Source organism: Podarcis gaigeae, assembly GCF_964106915.1.
Source record: "Podarcis gaigeae genome assembly, chromosome: 3".
Classification (NCBI taxonomy): Eukaryota; Metazoa; Chordata; class Lepidosauria; order Squamata; family Lacertidae; genus Podarcis; species Podarcis gaigeae.
Genome location: NC_139680.1, coordinates 94,550,716 through 94,574,160, shown reverse-complemented (window position 1 = coordinate 94,574,160; position 23,445 = coordinate 94,550,716). Strand labels below are relative to the sequence as shown.

The following is a 23,445-nucleotide window of genomic DNA, read 5'->3' as shown; positions in this document are numbered from 1 at the left end:
TGAATGAAGTTGTCATTCTTGCTTTCTCCTTTAACATAGTTAAAGAGCAATATCTAGCCACAATACACTATTTTTCTGTTGTTCTTCTGAAAAGTTATACATTTTACATATTTCAGGTATCCTAGCACAATAATGTGCACCAAATAGAAGTGCTAAAATGTATATATTTGGACTCCGAAATTCTCTTTTCTGAAAGTGTACTCTATAGATATTTTTCTGTTAAAATAGAACACCCTCCACAGCTCCACAAATGAATATTCCACAAATTAAAGATGAACACCACCAGTGCTCTTAGAAAGTGGAGATACTTCTTGCATTTCCTTAAAATGACACAGATTAAAGCAATTCAGTTCTTACCAATACTTATTAAGTAGGAAAATTCAGTAAGCATTTTTCATTTGGATAAACAGATAGAAAGCACACAGTACTTTAAAAATATTGGCAGTCCTCTAATGAACAATAGAGGGCACTAATGCTTCTAATCTGGCAAAAGCATCACATCAGAGGGAAGAAAGTAGCAAGGCAACATATAGCACACAAATCCCATCATATATTCTAAAGATGTATAACAACGTACATGATTTCATTTCTAACAGTTTCCACTCTCCTCTAAAAGTTGCATTTTGCTTTATAGAAATTAAGTGATTATATGGTGTGCAGCATTCCAAGTTTTGGAAAGTGTTTTTATTAAGCTTTCTTCATAAAAAGTATTATTAAGTATCTTTTGTCACATTATTCCTGGTCAGATATCTGCAGCTGTTATACACCCATTTTTTAAAAAAGGTTAGCTCCACTTAACACAAGATATAAAATTTGATTTATTTATTTATTTGTTTGTTTAATTATATTTGCCCAGTTATATTTTAAAGATAGGTCTACAGGCTAACAAAGGAGCCAAGCACAGGTAAATAAAGCCAGTCGCCTGATATCAAAGTGATATCTGCTACGTACACAGTTGTTGACATAAAAATGCAAAGACAAACAGCACAATCCAATACATGTCTTCTCGAAAGTAATTTTACAGTGGAGCTAACTCCCAGGTAAATGTGCATAGGATTGCAACTACAACTTGTAACTGAAGGATACTTTGCCTTTCAAATTAGTTAGAGATCTATAGTAAATAGGTATTGTAACATATATCAAACACCAACAAGTAAACATTTCCCCCTTTGGTTTATATGCAGTTTAACATTAACGTGAGAGAGGTGAATTTCTCTGTAACATACTAAGCTGCAAAAAATAAATAAATCAAGGTTATCTATTGTCCCCCAAATGCAACAAAACGTTAGTATTTCCCGATCATCTACTAGTAGTATTCACTTTGGCTTAAAAAGCACCTGCAGGTTCATATTATAGATGTGAAGCAACATTAAGTTTTCACAGTTGCTAAAGACCTCTGCTTCTGAATAGCAACTGAGACACCTTGGGCACAATTCTTGACATCAACATGATCCATTAATTTTTTATTTTTATTTTTTGGCCCTGCTGCTTTCTGTGGAATCATTGTTTAAATCAATTTTGCAGGCCCAGCTTCATCAGTATAGAAAATTTGTACATGCCCTTTTTATGGTCCAGATCCAAAGCTTACTGAAATCAGCGTGAGCAACCTCATTAAACGGTTTCAAAACAAGACATCTGTGCTTTGCTATGTTTATGGGAGCATGCAATATGTTGGCTTCTAAATATTTCTTAGTGTCTGTAAAGTTCTCAAACAACACATGCTATTGGAAAGCTGTATTTACAAGTCACCAAGAGTACACTGAGGAAGGGATAAGAAACATGATTTGGGCTGTGTATGTACCATATTTATCATTTTACTGAATCACATCAAAGATTGTCAGAGAAGAAACAACGAGATCACAAATTATACTGGTTTTCAGTGTTCCTCTTTCCCCTGCAGTCATAAGTACTCTAAAAAAGTAATTTCATTACAAAACTGCAGGATACATAAAAACAATCTCAAATATTTTGAAGGACACAAAGGATGACTCATCTGTACCACTTGACCCTATTCCTGCTCTTCTCCCAAGGCGTCATCCACCACTTCACCATACTGATCAGCTGTCTTCCTCCATCTCAATCACTGTTTGACACAACATTATTTTCTTTTCAACCCACAGATTATGAACTACTATACAAAGAGTAATGCAGAGGCAGATACCCTACATATATTAGGCTGTCAAGGCTCCCAGATCATTGGAATCATCAGTATCCAATCCTAAATTCTACACCCAATTCATTAGATTTGTAAACAAAAACTTATGATTCAGCAAGAGTTATATGATTTATGTTAAGGGATAATAACTGTGTAATAATAGGCTCACATTTTTACTTTACCAGTTACTCATTTTTAATCCAGTTAAATTTCTGGAGATTTACTGGTGGTGGTGAGTCAGCTCAAATTCTTGCATTACAAAGACCAGCTATGGATGTAATATGCAATATTTTTCTTACAGCTGTAAATCATAGAGCTTTGGGGTTTTTTAATTGAATAAAGCACTGTAAACCATGTGTGTCATTGTAATGGATCGTTTTGAAGTCATTTCTGCACCAGGGGAAGTAATTTTTAGCCCCCCCCCATTCCCCCCAACCTATCCCATATTTTGCCCGACCTGTCCTTTATTTGGCCTGACCAAAGGTGGCAACCCTAAGCCTTATCCTCCATGAATTTGTCCAATCCTCTTTTTAAGCCACCCAAATGGTGACCACCACTGCCTCTTATAGAAGCAAATTCCATCGTTTAACAACAGAAGCAGTTAAAGTACTTTCTTTTGTCTGTCCTGAATCTTCCAACATTCAGCTTCACTGGGTGTCCTTGAGTTCCATGAGAGTTCCTATGAGAGGGATAATTTTATTACTCTGCACTTTCTCCATGCCAGGCATAATTTTATAGACTTCTATCAAGTGGCCTCATCGACCTTTTATCTAAACTAAAGCTTTTCATGGGGAATTGCTCCATCTCCTTGTTCATTCTGGTTGCTCTTTTCTGAATCCCCCCTTTAAAATATCCTTTTTGAGGTGACGTGACCAGAACTGTACACAGTGCTCCATTGTGGTTGCAATGTGTATTTGTATAGCATTATGATATCGGTAGTTTTGTTCCTTTCCTAATGATACCTAGCATGGAATTCACCTTTTTCATAGTTGCCATTCTGGATCTTCATCAAGTTATCCACTATGGCCCCAAGATCTCTTTCCTCGTCAGTCACTGCTAATTTAGATCCCATGAGTGTATATGTGAGATTAATACTTTTTGTCCCTACATGCATTACTTTATATTTCTATACACTGCAATGCATTTGCCATTTTGCTGCACATTCACTAAGTTCAGAGAGGTCCCTTTGGAGCTCAGTGCAATTAAGGATGCTGGTTCTCAGAGAATCTAATGTAGAACTTGTGTCCCTGAGTGTCCTGGCTCAGATGTATCTGATTCAGATGATCTCTGGTTGTTATACTTGGCTTCAGTACAGAAGGTAGGGAGGGGGGCACTGAATTTTGGCCTTGCACAGGGCATTGAAATTTGAAACACCAAAGTCCAATCATGTTCTATGGAAGGGAGAGATGGGCCCTCTTACTCTGACTACCGAGTCATTGCTCATAGTTTGAGTCATGACAGTGAAGTAGTGATGGAAGTTCTCTAATCATGCAGAAGACTTCTGGTGTGCTGTGCTGTGTTGTCCTGGATGCTGTTAAGACTCTTCTGATAAGCCATGTTGCATACCATAAGTCTTTTGATATGGTGAGATGCCAATGTTTTCACCATCACATTACAAGATAAAGGTCTTTGTAACACCTTGATAGGCCCATTTGCACATTGTTGTGAAACACATTGCAGCTTCTATAGTCTGAGAGTCTGAGCAGATCTGCATGGAATCATTCCATTTTCTGTCAAATTTTTACAGACACAAAGAAAGCAATTCTTATTTTCTTCTATCCATTCCTGCTTGCTGGTTAAAGCTGGCATATGAAAAAAAAGAGCAAGCAAGACAGCTTCCATGCTGGTTAAAGAAAAAGGAATAGCCCAAATATTAATGGGACATTGTGGGAGGAATTAAATCTTGTTACACGAGGAATAAAGAGAATACACAATCTAACAGCCTCATATTTCAGGGGTGGGGAACCTGTAGCCCTACAAATATTGTTGAACTCCAGTTCCCATTAGTCCCAGCAAACATGGCCAATGGTGAGGGTTGATGGCAGTTGTAGTCCAACAACATCTGAAGGGCCACAGATTCCCAATCCCTGCCATAATTGGCAGTACATTATTGCACTCAGTGGAAGAATCAGTCTAATTTTCAAGACACACATCTTCCTTTTATTTGCGTCTTAAAATTTTAAATATTAGTATATAAAGATATTCTTCCTTTAAACAGTATTTTTAACAGAATGAAATATTTAGGGGACTGTGTGCTCATGTTACCAGTTATGTATACAATATCTGCTCTAGATTAGTCCTGCTTGAGTGGCATCATAAATGGGTCCATTCCCCAGCAGTTGTCTACTTCAGATGGAAACCTGACAACCTCTACTTAGTATGTCTTTTATAGTACACAATGAAGTGTAAAACTGCTGTGAAAAAGCCTGTGTTTCAAAACAAACCATTTCTGTAATAAGCACTTAAAACACTTTCATTAATATATTTATGAATAAAAACAAAAAGTTAATGTGGCCGCAAGGCAACGGTGGGGGGCAGCTGGGAGAGCAGACATTACATTTCAGGTTTTAACAAATCCAAAATATATTATCTGAAATAAACTGTGAAAGTGAAGCTTTCTGCATCACAGCTTAATGGTGTGGAATTTTCTACACACACACACACACACACACACACGAGAATCCTAAAGCTCAATCAAAATCCTAAATTAGTAAATATTGAATTTAACCACTTTTATATCTCAGGTATTAGCAAATACCTTTGTTCTACAGAGATACAGCCCCTTCTAATCTTTATCTGAATTTGCAATTAAGACTTCAGAGCTACAGATATCTGTACACAGCTCCATACGCAGCTCTGCTCTCTTATTTTTAAACGATTGGCCCCAAATCAAATCAGCCTCCCAATGCATCAAAAAGTAAATGTCTGATGTCTAATTGAACTAATAGATAACACTCTTTTAACTGTGCTGCTAATGTTTAATGCAGGTTTCCTTTACACAGGAGCAAGAGAGGGAGGATAAAATGTTCACAGGAAATCTGTCATTATATTATTACCTTTCAGTTGCTTGGTTTAAAGATAGAGCTGTGCAAACATTTACCAACTATTTGCCATACGAAAAAAAAAATCCTAAATGTGCTTAGAGTAAGGTTCCTACTCTCTTTCACTAATTGTCACCTCCAACAGGACATTGCAAGAACCTCAAAATGAGCACTTATGAGTTTTCTTTTCCAATCTCTTGTGGGCTTCTCTCAGTTTATCGCAAATGAACAATCGTGTTGGAAAGGCCTCCGTCTGTTTAATGTCATTAGTGATTGTTTCATAAAACAAACAGCCGCTCCAGCATTCTACCGCAGTTAATCTTAAATCTAAACGTGGCGGCACTCAGGGAGAGTCTCAAACATGGTTTGTTCTAACCAATGCATGTCTCTTAATCTATTGCAAGTCAGGGCGCTTATCTCTCTGTGCTCAACTCAGAGCACTGCTTTCTTTGTCCAAATACTAAACCAAACCCAGTTAATATTGTTTCCAGATTACCCCCACCCCCATAGATTCTCCCCTCATTAAATCATGGTCTAAACCCAAAGGCATATTTATTTATCGCTTCTGGCTTTTTTTTTTAATGCATATTCTTTCAATATTGGCAAAGTCAAACTTCCCTGAGCAAGAGCAGTACCAATATTTCATTGGGCTCGCTCACCAAGGTGAACCACTAACTGAGCACTTATGCCTAGAAGCCTTACCTGTTCATATTAGGAAATCATTCACCCAACACAGAGTATACAGAAAGAAGGCCAGCTCAAAAATTATTGTGTAAATTTTTGAATGGGTTTCATGCTGTTAGGGATCTGCAACCTCCACTCACAATAGTTCCATAAGCAGCTCAGAAAGCTAAGCGTTTTTCACTAACAGGTCCTGTGAGTCCAGCTTTGTGTGCCCATGTGTTAATTCATAATGATATTGTAGGCCTCAAATAAAACCATTCCTTCTTTACAGAAATAATTACAAGAGACAACATGATCTGCTCACTGCTATTGTGTTGTTAATTGCTATAACGTTTAGCCTGGCAGAACATATTTAACACAAGAGTCTTTCCTTGATCTTAGAAATACATCGTTTGTGAATGAAATTAGTGATGTGTATAGGTCACTCTGGGGACGCAGGTGGCGCTGTGGGTTAAAGCCTCAGCACCTAGGACTTGCCGATCGAAAGGTCGGCGGTTCGAATCCCTGCGGCGGGGTGCGCTCCTGCTGCTCGGTCCCAGCGCCTGCCAACCTAGCAGTTCGAAAGCACCTCCGGGTGCAAGTAGATAAATAGGGACCGCTTACCAGCGGGAAGGTAAACGGCGTTTCCGTGTGCGGCTCTGGCTCGCCAGAGCAGCGATGTCACGCTGGCCACGTGACCCGGAAGTGTCTCCGGACAGCGCTGGCCCCTGGCCTCTTGAGTGAGATGGGCGCACAACCCCAGAGTCTGTCAAGACTGGCCCGTACGGGCAGGGGTACCTTTACCTTTACCTTATAGGTCACTCTATCCCTCTCCTGAACTCCACACATTAGTTCATATATGCAACATACACATGTACAACAGATTACAAATTCCTTAAGGTGATAGGTGTGTGTAGCTGCAGGCTGTGAGATATCAATAACAGAACAGTGCGAGCATCTGGCTGGCCACTGTGTGAACAGGATGCTGGACTAGGTGGTCCATTAGCCTGACCCAGCGGGCACTTCTTATGTTCTTATATGTAAAAGGAGTAAGGAAGAGGTGTGAAAGGAGAAGAGGAAAAGAAATGACACGAGAGAAGTACTTTTGAGAGGCATGTGGTAGCAGGAAGGGGAAATTTAAAATAAAAAGAATTCTCCACTTAGAGACCCTTCAGGTGAGCAAATTCTTTCTAAAATTCAGAGGCAGAATCCACAGCCAATGTCTGAACTTAGCTTGAATCAAACTGAAATATGCCACAATTAGTGGCAAAGAATTCAGCAATTTCCAAAGGATTAGATATCAATAGAAAATGACACAATTGCCAGCTGATTGTGCCTGATTACATTTTTTTACTGGGTCTGCCCCTGCACCACCATTTTGTTACTGGTTGGTAATTTTAATTTTAAGTGAACTCTCAGGTTAGAAAGGCTGAGAACCTCTGCTTTATACCCTTGGAAAGCCCAGTCCACTTCTGACATATAACTCCATGGGCCAGGGAGAGAGAGGGCAGACAGGATTAGATGCCTTGCTCTCTTCCATGCCTGTTGTTTTGTACCCCTGTGGTTTAGAATCTAGCAGAAACTTCTGAACAGGTCATACCTCTTTCTTTGTTGGGTAAATGGACTTATAAATAAAATAAAATGAGAGACACTTTGCAGCTGTGTATATGGAAAACCGGGTGGAAATGATGGTCTCATTCCAACAGACAGTGAACAAAAAACAAAACAGAGGAAGCTTATTAGAGGGAAATATCTGAAATTTGTAAGGGACACATTTTCCTGCAGGTGTGTGAATAGCAGGATATGTTTCTATAAAAGCCACACACTAAGGGGCATTTAATAAACAGAAACAAGATGACTACATGCTCAAGCTGGCAGTCTATACAACCCCCATTTTCATGAAGTCCAAGGACCTCAGATCAGAGCAAGAATTGCTGGGGTGTAGTTGAGTTGAAGAGCAGATTTGGACAAATTTCCATTCATGCCTATGGAGAAGAAGAGGTTTTCTCTTCAAGAAGGTCAGATTACTTTGCATGGAGAGCAGATGGAAGAGGAAGTGACTTGAAAAATGTTTTGTAAGTAGAAAGGGGGAAAGAGATGGGTGGGTTGGAGTTTAAATAGCAAGATGTAGTAGGTAAGGACATGAAAAAATCTGATTTATCCTTGTCAGCTAAAGGTCTGGGAAGGAACCTGACAGGACAAAAGAGACAGAGGAAGTGTCTGCAGATTTCAGTTTCTTTGGGTGAGAAAAGCTTATTGAATTGCATACACATTTAGGCCTCTTCTATAATGCTTTTCAAATTTAATCCCTGGTGGTATTTTCAGATCATTTCAACTATATCCTTACAAGGTTCACTGCCACCTAGACAGGAATAGCAGAAGAATATCAAAGCATGCTACACTTTCTTGGATAGTGCAATCAATGCAACTGGAATCATTAAATTTTTATTTCGGAAACATTTTTTAAAAGAAAAAATACAAAATGTTCTGATAAAACATTTTAAGATAAATAACTATGAAGAGCCTTCAATGTTCACCTGTCATGCAAAGTAGTCCCACATTTCCTAGTTGTTGTGGACTCTGGTTCACTCATAGTCTCATGAACACAATTAACCAAATTTTTAAATACAGGTAACTTGCAATTTATGCACATTTAACATATGCACATTCAGCTACACGTGTTTGGCAAAATAAATAAATAAATAAATAAATAGCTGCAAACATCTTGGCAATTCCACCTGCCATTGCACACAATGTGTTTTGATTATATGCAATTTTGCCTATATGTGCTATCCCCATAATGTAACCTCCATGTAAGTTCAGAGTTGCCTGTTTGCATTTTCTCTTTTAAGACAACCACATTCTTGTATTCTTAAATGTAAGATGCAGTGAAAAGCTATGAATCACTATAGCTGCTTTGTGTATGTATTCACAGGAAAATCCTCTTGTGCAGGTATTTTGTAACTTGTAAAATGACGCTCACCAGCCTTTCAAGTGTAAATTAAATATTCCACAATTATTTTGCACCTCTTCTAGTTAGTATCTGTATTGGATCTGAAATCGTTTCTACTTGCATATGCAATTTTTTAAAATATTTTTTTCTGTGTATTGTGCCATCAGTTTGAGATGCTCATAAAAAGATATCCATAAATCAAATTCCATATTTTTCCGTGTATAAGACTAGGTTTTTTCCTTAAAAATAATGTCAAAAATTAGGGCATTTCTTATACACAGATAGTGTCTCCCCCCATTTTCTTAAATCTGTCCCCAAAAATAGGGGGCGTCTTATACATGGGGGCGTCTTATAGACGTAAAAATATGATAACTATATAATTATAACTGTTAGAATGGCTTGTTAGCCAGGCTTCATTTGTGGTTTTCACCAGTCCCTTCCCTTCTGGTCCTTTGGCATGTATGCAGGGCTTCAAAGGGAGGTGTGCTCTTCTCTCATTTGCACTGTGGATCACAGAAGATGAACAGGAGGTTCTTCTGCTTATACCCACTCCTACTGCTTTTTTCCCCTTCTTCAGTATACATAACAACTGGAAAGCTTTGTGGTGAAGATATGTGTGCTACTAGGCATCCTTCCTACACAGGGACAGGGACTCGCACCTTTGTTAAGCTGGCGAGTGGATTTGTGGATGCATGTGTACTTCTTTCTCAGCTTGTGTTTCTTGAAATTTCTCTTACTCACTGAACTTTGTCTAGCTGAAATGTACCCTTTCTTCTAGTAACTCATCCATCCATGCTGCTAACTAATTGCTTCCTTCTTAGGCAGTTTATTTGTTGTATTAGGGCTTGTCCACACCTCCATTTGCCCCACCACTTTCCCCAGAGAAAACCCGCAGTTACCGCTGAATCGGAACAAATGGCAATTGGGTTTTTGCATGGATTGCTGTTTGCCCCACAACTTTCCCCTGGAAAGCACACTATTTGTGCTGAATTAGAACAGATGCAAAACCACCTGGATCCGTACCTAGAAAGCACAGGACAAGCTCAGACCCATGCTTTCTAGGCATGGAGCAAGCCTACTTGTACTCTATGTTACAGAAACCATTCTTCTGTCTCACGACAATCCCTGATTACTTGCTTGTTATAAACGGCCTGTCATTTTCACTACTTACTGGATATTTCCCTGCTCCCTTGAATCTTACTATGTTTCAGGCATAGAACTCTGAATAACCACTATGCTGAACGAAAAGGTTCGAATGTCATTGTGTATTCAATCAGTTGGGCTTCATTCAAAAACTTTGACCCTGGCAGGAATGTCAAAGACATAAATGTTTATTAGAAGTGTAAAAAGCACGTGAAGCAAATGGTTCTCTTGCCTGAAATCTCTGATATGTTAACCACAATCTAATCACATGTAGTGCACAATTGTTGCTTATAAAAAGTTTGTTAAAACAATGAGATAACAAATCATCTGAAGAAGGCAAACACTGAGCCTTTGTAACAATGGTGGTTGCACAGATCAGTGCTGGCTTAATCTTCTCACTGCACTGAAAATTCAAACTGATTCTACCTGTTTGATTAACACCCCACAGGCACTTTTATGAAAACAAAATGCATGACCTCCATGGATAAATGGAGTGCACACACTGCTGCCCCATATATAAATCCTGCCTCTGGGAAATATGAGGGTTTCTTTCCATATACCAAAGGTACATCACAGTTTTCAACTGCACAGAAACCTCAGTAGGTTGAAGAAATGTAAGAACTCTTTGCATAATGGTTAGCCTGCAATAAGAAGCTCTGCATCCACGTCCACCTTTGACTTGCTTGCATGTCCAACTTGAGAATCAAAAGCTGAACTGCACTCAAATTGAATCAACAACCCTTGTGATGTCCTGCCACCTAGTCCAAGAGTCAAAAGCTGCTATGACTCAGTGCCTGTTGCTGAGCCTGTACCTCTACTGTGTCTCAATAAGGTTCTCTTTCTTACTCTCAAGTAAGAGCCCCTGTCATTCTGATCTGAGCAGGAATCAGAAACCAGAGTGTAGTTTTTCTGGTTTTGTGTAGATCTGAGGGATCAGAAATGCTCTGGCTGGAGCATGGCTAGAAAAGAAGGAAAAGCATTGAAGAAGTCCTAGATGTGGAAAGGGGAGCAGCAGAAAGTTATGAATGAGCCACAACACCAAAACAAACAGTCTGCAATCCTGAGTGGAGGTGCTTGGAGTCCAGTTTCTCCCAATTTATCAGATTATCCCTTGAATTTACAGGAAGAAAGCATCAAGACTCATGTTGTTTGAGGGTAACGTCATGTGGACTATGCAAATCAAATGGGAATGCAAGCAGCTGCAAACACACAGTAAACTCAAGTGTGGAGAAGTCCTTCATTTATGGTAGGGTTTGTTGCAGAGATCTCTCAGAACTGGGCTAATTTTAACAAAGCATGCTAGTATTAGACTTTAGGATTCTCACGTACAATGTGTCCTACCTGAATATATTTTATATTAACTGTCCTGTAACTATTTAATTAGTTTCAGTGTGTATTGGTCTATAGCAGAATAGAGCAAAATCGAAATAGACAAATAAGCATGTTCCAAACAGTGCCACTATAATAAAACAGAGTATTTCACAGGGACAAATTTAATTATGTTGAATTTCCAGCAGCCCACGAATACAATTGTCTGGAAGGATTATGTATCTAATGCTCTTTGTTAGTAGAGCACAATGGTGGCCTCCTGGCACAGAAGCTGCTACAAAGGCAAAGGCAATTGGTTAAACAGTAGCTGCAGGTCAGCTGAAATCTACTGTGGCACCTGAAATAATAGCAGTAACAAACAAATACAAGAGGGTAGAAATGCAAGGGGGTTCCATGTCTTCATTTTGCTACAGCACGAGCAATTCTCAAGGGCACATTTGTTGTCAACTGCTACCACAGCTCCAAATAAGATCATGTTGGAGACTTCTCAAATTCATAAATATGAATATATATATATATATATATATATATAGTTTAAACTTGACTTCTTCTTTTTTACTGATTTTACTTTCATGAGCTTTCACTTTCAAACAACACAGAATTATGCACAAGTTTGTGCTGATGCGAAAGGTTCAACTCTAATGTTATAGTATTATTCCAAGAACATAATATTATATAAAAACAGACAAAAACAAGTGACTGGAAGTATAAGTTGTATGGGCTTCACTGTGTATAATACTTGAGGTGTCCAGTGTCAATATCTATTTCTCAGGCGGCTCTTATTTTTATGAAGGTGCATACAAAAATATTTTTTCAGGGTTTCAAAAGACGACCCAAGGCCCTATTTAAGTAAGCACAACATCAGAGTTGAATAACCATGTTGCTAGACTACAGCTCCCATCATCCCTGACCACTGACCAAGCTGATGAGAGTTGGAGACCAACAACATGTGGAGGGCCACACAGGTTCCCAATTCCTGGACTATGTGCTCCACTTGAATTCTGTGTGTGACACTTTGCAACAGCAGACAGATGGAGGACACAACAAAATTCTTCTAGTTGGCAACAGAGATTGTGGCAGCTAGATGTTTCACTGAAATGAAATGTATTTACTGTTCCAAGAACACCAGGTGTGAGAGGTTTCCCACTTCTTCCATGCTTTCTAGGCATGGGTCTGAGAGGTTTTCCATTTGCCCAGCAACTTTCCCTGGTCAAACACACTTGTTACTGCTGAATAGGACAAATGTCCATCTGCAGAAAACCCAGCTGACTTTGCTCTGATTCAGCGGTAAAGAGTGGGTTTTCACAGCAGAAAGCACCAGGACAAGTGGAAGTGTGGACGAACCCTTACTCTTTGAACTTTGCCTTGTCTTCCTGCATTGTCCTCTCTTGCTCATCACCCTTTATTGGAATATTCATTTATTTATTAAACTGACTAGTGCCAAATGTATTGGTCTGCTTTCCTTTGGACCACATCAGTGAGGCCAAGAGTGGGGTCTTGTCATTTGGGAAGCCCAGGACATCCAAACACACTGCCTGGGCTTTGACCCCAGTGAAGTCATTTTGGTGGTGCTAATGCAGTGGTTTGACTTCACCCCCCAAAGGTGCACTCCTCTCTTTTCGGGGGCCTAAAGTAACTTACAATAATAACTACATAGCATAAATTAAAACTATCATAAAACAAAACATAGAAAAATCTAAAACACATTAAATATTTTTTAAAAGGTAGGATTAAAACATCCCACCAGCTAAAGGAGGCCACAGATTATTACAAGTCAAAAACCATCCGAGAGTTTACCAGAGCATAGACTACAGACGTTAGACTAGCCCTGTACAGACAGGGGCATAGCTTGGCCATCACCCAAAGCTAATGAAAGGAACTCCACACCACCAAGGCCACTTGACCCTCAAGCAACAGTGATGGATCCAGAAGTACCCTCAAGCTATGTACCTGCTCCTGCAGAGAGCACCCTATCAAGAACAAGCCATTTCCCATCAATCTGGTCAATGAAACCACCCACCACCAGTGCCTCAGTCTTGTCTGCATTAAGCTTCAGCTTATTGGCTCTCATCCAGTCCATTACTAAGATAAGACCTGAAATACCAAAAGGTAGGGTTTAATAAGCAGTAACAGTACCATATTTTCCCATGTTTTAGATGAGGTTTTTTGACTCAAAAATCATGTCAAAAAACAGGTCGTCCTGTACACGGATAGTGGCGTGGGGGGTAAGCTGCGCACCGCCAGCCAGCTGGTTGGCGGGCGTGCAACTCGGCCCCATACTACTGCAGGAGGCGCACGCTCTAGGGAGTGTTTCCCGCAGCGGCGTGGAGGGGAAGCTGCGTGCCACCAGTCAGCTGGTTGGCGGCCCGCGCTCTAGAGAGCTTCCCACCCGCAGTGGCATGGCGGGAGCAGCTGCCGACTTTGCCAACCCCCAGCAACAGCCCTGCTGGGGTGATGGTGCACATGCAACTTTGGGCTATCTCCCCTCACTTTCTTTAACTTTAGTCCCCCAAAATAGGGGGTGTCTTATACATGGGGGCATCTTATACACAGAAAAATACGGTACTTTATTTCAGAGAAATTCACCCAAGCAGCAGAAGGCAGCAAAACAATAGTGCAAACACCACTAGGCCTAATGCCTTTCTGCATCTCATACATTTAGCTGAACCTAGAGAGTTTGCTCTTTAGATTTAAGTGCTAATTCAATTTCAACAAGAGATGCAGTGAATTACCCAGATCTAATTTAAGCACCAATGAACTTTATTAACCTCTTAGGATTGCCTAGATTTACAGTGCTTTATTTGGGGAATGCACATTGGCACCCTGAATCCTCCCCCAATAATTGTTAACAGTTGGGGAGCAGTGCAGAAGAACTGCCTTCTCATTTACAGGAGGTACTGATAGAAAATTATTTTAAATATATTATGATCATTATTTGATAAAGGCTATACTTCCATAACATTGGCACAGAGTTTCAAGAAAGCAGGCAGCCTAGGAATAGAGCAGTGACAAATATTTTTCTCTCCCTTTCTATGAAGCTTGGGTTGCATCCAATGGTGACCTTAATTTAGCAGAAAACACTGTTGTTTGCACAAGGCAGGGCACCCAACTTTCACAGATTCCCTCCTACCCAGTGTAGACCCTTGCCCAGGACATATTTTCAGCCTTAACTCACTGGAACTCAGTTCCGGCACCTATCAGGTGGGCACCGTTGCCATTATAAGAGAAGAAGGGAGGTGTTCATGGTGAGTTCTGGCACTTCTTTTTCTAGAAAAATAGCATGGCCCCTGCCCAGTGTCAACCCTGTGGGTTGAAGGAATCTTCTGTACGGTATGGGATATGGCAGAGAGGGCTACAGGAGGCGGGAAAGAGAAAACTGGGTGCCCTGCCCTGCACAAAATATGAAAAGACATAGATTGTGTATGGACTACATAGAAGAAAACAAGTACTGAGTCTCCATTGATTCTCGAATAAGATGTTTTTACACACACACACACACACACACACACACACACACACACACTAGAAAGAAGAAAATTAAACAGAGAGAGGGAGAGATAATATGTAGATGACACTGAATTTGAAATTATCTTTAAAATCTTAAAGATAAGCCAGGAAATTCCATTTTCAAAACTACCCCACGTCTTTTGGTACTCTTCTAAGTTGTTTAATGAGCCTTATGTAAAGTTTCTTTTTCCATAGCAGGTGTTTTATGACTATGAACATTAAAGGCTCAGGTTAGTTTTGGCAAGTGGTAAAACAGAAGTATGACCACATCGCAGGAGACAATCCGCAACCAGTTCTTCTCACTGCTGCCACTATGCGCACTAATTAATTCCAAAGCAAATTCATGAGTAATTCCAAAAGGAATAAATTCTTTCAAAAATTTCCAGTTCCTCATGTTCCAAAGCCACTTATTAAACCTGGATGCAATTTGGCTACTTTAATAATTCATATAAATACCAATATGGTCTACAGACTATTCCGCATTATGGATTCCAAGTTTAAAAGATATAATTTTAAAACAACGCAGCTCTTTATAAAGCTTCGCTGTCAAGGTGTTGACAGGCTTACAACAGAATCGAATTTAAAAATAGCATTTCATATGAAAATACTGTTGCTGAACTGAACAATACTATCAAAAGCCTATTTGAAACAAAGGCAACGACTACATAAAATCCAGCCTTGTCTGATATTCACAGCTTTGCACTACAATAGCATAGTTCTGACAGATGCTCCATATTGAATGAGATCCTATGGTAACAGCTGAACAAGAGTGAGTGACCTAAAGCAAACCCAAACTTTTCTGCTAGGGCTGTGCATCTCCAGATCACACATTGGATAACTTGTATGCACTTAGTAAGCTTACTCATGTTAAAAATCAAGGACTAGAGATTGAAGATGACGAGTGAGACCTCGTCGAAACGTCGCCTAGACACCCCAACTTTTACACGGGAAGACACCCGAGGACACCAAAACCTGCATTCCTGTACCCGTGAAAATCTACGAAAGCAAATAAAGATAATTTGCTTCAACTTTTTGAACTTCAACACACCTTTCATGCTTTTAGGGTGTTTTCTGTATCCCACTATTTGCAGCACATTTTTTCTCCCCCCCCCCCCCCAATGTCTAGATAATAACAAAACATGGTATTTTTAAAAAGTTGTATTGGTCTTGTACATTAATCTGCACAGATGATTGTATAATACTTTCTTTACAATAAAAACAAAAGTTGTTTGCTATAGTAGAACAGCCTCTTACTTTCTACTGTGTTCAAGAGTGTCCTTAAATTCTTATTTTTCACAGGCAGGGACATTTGCACGTTGCTACTAGATGACTGAGTAACTCACTCATGGCTGTGCCACTTATGAGTAATGGCATGCTTTCCTCATTCTTTGACTGTTAAGTATTTTCTCTCTGTCTCTGTCTCCCCCTGTATATATTAATATAAATTTCCATGCTGGTTATCAAGATGCATGCAAACAATATCTGCTGCTGTTTGGGAAAGGAAAAGGACATTTTCAGCAGCTATTGAGAAATTAATTTTCTCAATAATTAATCAAGGTGCTGACCTGTTGATTTGAATGAATCAACATGCATAATTTCCAAACTACCCTTTATTTCTGTCTGTCTGTCTGTCTGTCTCTTTTAAAGTGTAGCACACAGGCTAAAGAATTAGGTCATCTTCATTAGATTTTCTCATTAAGCAGGTTCCCTCCCCACTTTTTTTTTTTTAATCTAGCTTTGCCTTCAAGAATTCTCCAGCATTTTGTCAATAGAGTTCAGAGCAGGGCTAATGATTATCATGAAAGTAAGCCCAGAGTGATTCTAAGAACTTATCATTCTCCGTTTTATTCCTTTTATCTCACTGTGGGATGAGAAATGAAGTCATTTCTGTCAACAATTCACTTAAAATAAAGGTCAAAGAAAACTTTGTATAAGAAGGAATATAAATACACACAAACACACACAAACATTGCATTCAGTGCTGGTCTATTTCAGATTAAAATAATGGGCAAAATTCAATATGGCTTTTGATTCAGAGAAGGCATCCGCTAAAGTAAGATGAGAGCTTCCTTTCATGTTAGGGATATCCCCACTGGATCAAAAGGCATTCCATGAGTGGGTCAGAAGCATCAGACTTAACCCAAGAAGCACACCCCAGAGCAAGATGTGCAGATAGATATCACACTGCTGGATTTGTGAAGGAAAATGTGGAAGTGCAGTGGGTCAGTTCCCTTTTCCTACCAAGTAGATTAGTCAATATATGCCACATATATACTTAGGTGTTCTGTATAAAGAAATTATTCCTCAATTTCTTTAGTACTTGACCCCATGCACTGCTAAAGTTCATGCCCCCTTGTTCTAGTATTTGACACAAACTGAAATAGATTTGTCAGTAGTTATCCCCATTATTCCCTAAAGAGGTTTTTCTTACACACTGGCATCTTTTTCCTGACCACCACCACCTCCTCCTCTTCCTCCTTACTACCTAATACAGTGGTACTTTGGGTTACTTACGCTTCAGGTTACATACGCTTCAGGTTACAGACTCCGCTAACCTAGAAATAGTGCTTCAGGTTAAGAACTTTGCTTCAGGATAAGAACAGAAATTGTGCTCCGGCGGCGCGGCGGCAGCAGGAGGCCCCATTAGCTAAAGTAGTGCTTCAGGTTAAGAACAGTTTCAAATCAAGAACAGACCTCCGGAACGAATTAAGTACTTAACCCGAGGTACCACTGTATATGTACCAACATACTGAATTGTAACATACCGATTGTAACATTTCCATATTCTATTCCCATTCCCAATACCACATTTTCTCCATGCATTCAGGGCAGAACTCTTTAGGAGTTGGCTGAGTTTCTCTATCCCTAGCTTGATTTAAATGCAGATGACAGGCATGCAGTGTTTCACCAGGCAAGAGCTTAATTTTTATGAGCAAAATTTTTCCTCACTTCTCAAAAGATGGCCTTTCTTCTGCCTTACCGATTTTTGCTTTTTGGTGTGCTTTGATTTCTACTGGAAAAGCCCCCTGCCCCTTTTTTAAGTCGGCAAAGCAGAGCATTTGGGAGGAGGGCTTGGTGATAAAGGTAAAAGTGCTACATAGAGCCAGCGCTATGTGGGGCCGGAGAGTACGGCAGAAGTAGAACAAGGAGACATGAAGCCTCTTATTCTCTGCAAAAGATATTACCGCCATCATTTCCATCATAGGTGTGTATTGCAGTTCAACCCTCGTGATCCCTGGTGGCAGAATATGCTAGCAGTGCACTTTACTTTGGGCCTCTGAAGTGGAGGAGATGCCTGGTTGCACTGCCTCCCTGTCCCAAGTTATATATATATTTCCCCCTGGGGGTGGGTATATCTGATGGCACATATTGCAAAGTAGTCAGAGTCAAGGCTGTTATCCACTTAAACTAGGTCTATGCCCATTGGTTCTGTTTGCAGGAATTTTGGAACTGTTATTCACCCAGTATACACCTCCTTCAGATGTTTGCCTCACCCCAACTCCTACGTTGATGGGTATGTATTGAATTGTTTGCTAAATTTAATCAAAATGATTTGGCCCACAAGATTTTATATATATATATATATATATATATATATATATATATATATATGCAGGTTTTGGTGTCCTCGGGTGTCTTCCCGTGTAAAAGTTGGGGTGTCTAGGCGACGTTTCGACGAGGTCTCACTCGTCATCTTCAGGCTGGTGCTTTCGGCTTCTTGTTACTGGAACAGAGCGGGATCTCAATGTTTGAGTTCCTATAAATACTGTAGAGGGGGTGTGGTGTCTAGCCTCCAATGTTCTGGGCAGAGAGGAAGTTCCCAGGCTAGTGTGCCTTTTCTTCTTTTGTTCCTTAATTACTTGAGAGATACCTTGAGTGATTTCTTGAGTGATATCCTGAGTACCACTTAGGTGGGTCATTAGGTGTGGATTAGTTGCTAAAGTCTTTGTGTCTTGACCTCTTGAACTTTGTGAAGAGTTTTCCTGAGAAGATGGCTGTATTGCACTTAGTTGCACATCATATGCGGAGTCGAAGCTAGCCTAACCAAATTCAACCCAGATGAAGCCAATAAAATCAGACTTGAAGTCACCAACATCCTCTGCTCCAGCAAACCACCCAGAAGCAATTTACACAAAGAAGAACAGAAAGCACTCACCAACCTGAGGAAAGACAACAACATAATCATTCTCCCAGCAGACAAAGGTAATGCCACAGTGGTGATGAACACATCGGACTACCAAGCAAAACTATCAAAGCTACTCCAAGATCCTGCCTACAAACCTATAAAAACAGATCCCACCACCTATCTGGAAAAAACCACCAAATCCAAAATAAAAGCCTCTCCTATCAGTGAAGAAATCCAGCTAAGAATCATCCCCAGAGAAAAATCATCCAGATGCCCCAAACTCTACGGCCTCCCCAAGATACACAAAGAAGGAACACCACTCAGACCAATAGTCAGCTCCATAGGCTCACCTCTACAAAATCTCGCTAAATTTCTCGCCAAGCAACTTCAGCCCTATGCAGAATCCATCTCTTCACACGTACCAAACTCCTTCCAGTTCATAGAAACAATAAAGAAGCAAAACCTACATCCTAATGACCTACTTGTGAGCTTCGATGTTGTATCTCTCTTCACACAAGTGCCCATTAATGAAGCCTTGACAGCTATTCAAAACAAATACAATCCCCCCGAATACATCTTGGACCTGACCAACCACTGCCTAACCAACACGTACTTCATCCACAATGGACAAAGATACAAACAGATAGAAGGAGCACCTATGGGATCACCCCTCTCACCGGTCATCGCAAACCTGTACATGGAACACTTTGAAACCAATGCTTTAGACAAGTCAGAACACAAACCCAAACTTTGGCTCAGATATGTTGACGACACCTTTGTAATTTGGCCACACGGGAAGGAAAAACTGGATAGCTTCCTCACACATCTCAACAACTTACACCCCAAAATACAATTCACTATGGAAATAGAAGCCAACAACCAACTTCCCTTCCTTGACGTCCTAATCTACAAAAAACCTGATGGCTCCCTAGGACACACTATCTACCAGAAAAAAACACACACCAACCGCTACTTACATGCACAATCACACCACCACCCTGCACAAATAAACTCCGTAGCCAAGACTCTCATCTCCAGAACCAAACGCCTGGCTGACAAAGACCACTTGACAACTGAGTTACAGAATCTCTCAAATGTGTTAATTGCCAATGGATACCAGCAAAACAGGATTACGAAGCTAATCCAAAAGGAAACACCCCCCAAAAACCAAGACACAGAAGAAAACAATGGCATGGCCCTCCTTCCTTATATCAAGGGCACTACAGATAAAATTAGCAAAATCCTCCATAAACACAATATCAAAACAGCCTTTTGCACCAACCAAAAAATAGCCAATATCCTCAGAAACCCCAAGGATAAAATCCAGTTGGAAAACCAAGGGATCTATGAAATACCCTGCAAAGTCTGCCCAGCCACGTACATTGGACAAACAAACAGACGAATAAATGCACGTATCGCAGAACACAAGAATGCCGTCAAAAAAGAAGAAAAAACTTCCTCTCTTTTCCAACACATGAAAGAAACAGGACACGAAATTAATTTTGCAGATTCCAAATTGCTCTTTAACACGGAACATCACCACAAGAGAATAATCATGGAAGCCATCGAGATAGAGAAACACCCTCACAACATGAACAAGCGTGACGACACATCCCGCTTGCCAGACATCTGGAAATTAGCCCTCCCCACAAAAACTGACACCAGATCCAGAGGCACACAGAACGCCAACACCAATCAACCACACCAGACCCAAACCCAGACCCTCTCCACAGATGAATTACTGACACCATCCAGTAGCCAATCCATGGTGGCACCTCCGGATGCTGCACCCCCCTGCAATCCCTACACAGATCTGGCTGACACAAGCCACAAAACCACAGCTCGCCCCTATACACGAAGCCAAGCCAAAGCACAACTAAGTGCAATACAGCCATCTTCTCAGGAAAACTCTTCACAAAGTTCAAGAGGTCAAGACACAAAGACTTTAGCAACTAATCCACACCTAATGACCCACCTAAGTGGTACTCAGGATATCACTCAAGAAATCACTCAAGGTATCTCTCAAGTAATTAAGGAACAAAAGAAGAAAAGGCACACTAGCCTGGGAACTTCCTCTCTGCCCAGAACATTGGAGGCTAGACACCACACCCCCTCTACAGTATTTATAGGAACTCAAACATTGAGATCCCGCTCTGTTCCAGTAACAAGAAGCCGAAAGCACCAGCCTGAAGATGACGAGTGAGACCTCGTCGAAACGTCGCCTAGACACCCCAACTTTTACACGGGAAGACACCCGAGGACACCAAAACCTGCATTCCTGTACCCGTGAAAATCTACGAAAGCATATATATATATATATATATATATATATATATATATATATACAGTGGTGCCTCGCAAGACGAAATTAATCCGTTCCGTGAGGCTCTTCGTATAGCGGTTTTTTCGTCTTGCGAAGCAAGCCCATTGACAGCTTAGCAGATTAGCGCTACAGCTGTCAAGCGGCTTCCAGCGATCAGCTGTTAAGCAGCTTATCAGCAGAACAGCTGATAAGCGGCTTAGCGGCTTAAGAAAAGGGCGAAAAAAGCGAAAAAACCCGCGGGGGGATGCAAGATTTTTTTCGTCTTGCGAAGCAACCCCATAGGGGATTTCGTTTTGCGAAGCGCCTCCAAAACGGAAAACCCTTTCGTCTAGCGGGTTTTTCGTCTTGCGAGGCGTTCGTCTTGCGGGGCACCACTGTATATAACATTAAAATACAAAATGCAATAACTAAAAGTACAGCAGCAAAACAATAAAATGCAGCTTCAAACATTTTTCTTTCTAGCTGAGCAAAAATAAATCCAATTAACAGCACTAATTATGCAATAAATCACTGTCAAACAATGAGATAGAATCATAGAGTTGAAAGGGATCACTACGGTCACCTAGTTCAACCCCCTGACACACAGGAATCTTTTTGCCCAATGTGGGGCTTGAATCCATGACCCTCAGATTTGGAGTCTCATGCTCTACCAACAGAGCTATCCCAGCTAAAAGGGTTGACATCTTCATCAGGTTACCCAAAAGGGGTCATTTCTGGTTAATTACTACCATTTTATACCACATGAGTATGTATTTGAAATTAGGATTATTATTTTTTGCCCCAATGTACATCACTTTTCACTTGCTTGCACTGAATTGTATTTGCCCATTCACCCAGTTTGGAAATCGTTTGGAGTGCCTTGCAATCTTTAAATATATATATATTTTACCAATCTATGAAAAATTTGGTGGAGAGGGGGGCGGTCTAGTCAGAACCAAATCCTTTGTTGAACATTTCCCTAACAATCCTCTCAACTGTCCTGGGTCTGAGGGAAGTGGGGTATAAAACAGAAACAGAATAGTTTTATCCTACTGTTTTCAAAAACAGTGAAGTTCTTTGGTCTTACAAATGTGTGATATTACAATGAGTTATCGGCGTAGTGCTGATTACAAAAAAAAAGGAGAGTACTAATATTACAATGAACTGTATTTGAGCAAAGAGGTGAGCTGCATCTTTTCATTTTAATCTGGTACAAGCTGCTGCCTTGCGTTTCTGAAATCAAAGATAAAGTTTATGGAACTTCACAGACTTGTTAGATGACCTAAGACCAAATACGTTACAGCATTTGTTCCCTTGCCGAACTCTTGCTTTTCTGTTAACTGATGTAGTCAAATATAAATGAAATGATTTTATCAATATCTTAGTGAATGTGCTGTTTCTCAGTCAGATTTATAAGATATAGTTTATTACATTACATTGCAGATTAAAAAGAAAATATGGCTGTTATTTTCCAAGTTATTAGTCTGAGGAAAGCAACTTTTAAAATATGTTTTTGGAGGGTATATTAAATCATTTCTGAGTTCTGATTCTAAGGTATGCATATCTTAGCTTTCTAAGAATAAGCAGAATTTTTTCAAAGCAGCCCATCTATGAAGTTCCTAAGCGCTGCTTGTACAAATATTCACACCCCAGCTGTGATAAAGTAGCATTTGGACAAATATCTCAGTTCTTTATTGCAGTAATAAATCTGATGGTGTTACCAGGTTTCCTTATACCATTTAATTTAGCTTTAATTCAGTGATCTAATGGGTTAGCAGCAAAACAGTGCCACTGCAGTAATGAGCAGGATAATACTTTTAATTTAAAAGCATTTACAATTTAAGATACAATTAGAACAGCAAATAAGATGTGATTTATTAAAAGTTACTAAATGGGAATGTTAGCCAGCTGGATTCAGAATGTACAAGGGAAGATGATGGATGAAACGATGGATTCATAGTTCACCCAAGCAGCCAATCCATGCAACAGCTGGAGTGGCTGTTTTGTGTGAGGCTGTGCAGCGAAGCACAATTGACAATGGTCAGTAATTTGCACTTCTTAGCACACGTGGGGTAAGGTAAAATATTAAATGAGTATGTGATCTGGGATCCAAATCCATACACCAGTTATACCAGTTATATTGAGATCATTGACCTCCATTTTCCTACTTCGGAATAAGTAGATAGTGACCTTGGTCAAAGTCATATTCTAAAAACACTAGCAATC

The 23,445-nt window shown here is 40.1% G+C and overlaps 1 protein-coding gene across 27 annotated transcripts in view; it reads right to left on the bottom strand.

Moving 5' to 3' along the window:
* ESRRG (estrogen related receptor gamma) overlaps positions 1-23,445 on the bottom strand; it is a 472,603-nt gene that overhangs the window by 210,452 nt on the left and 238,706 nt on the right. The gene's annotated exons all lie outside the window — the stretch shown is intronic.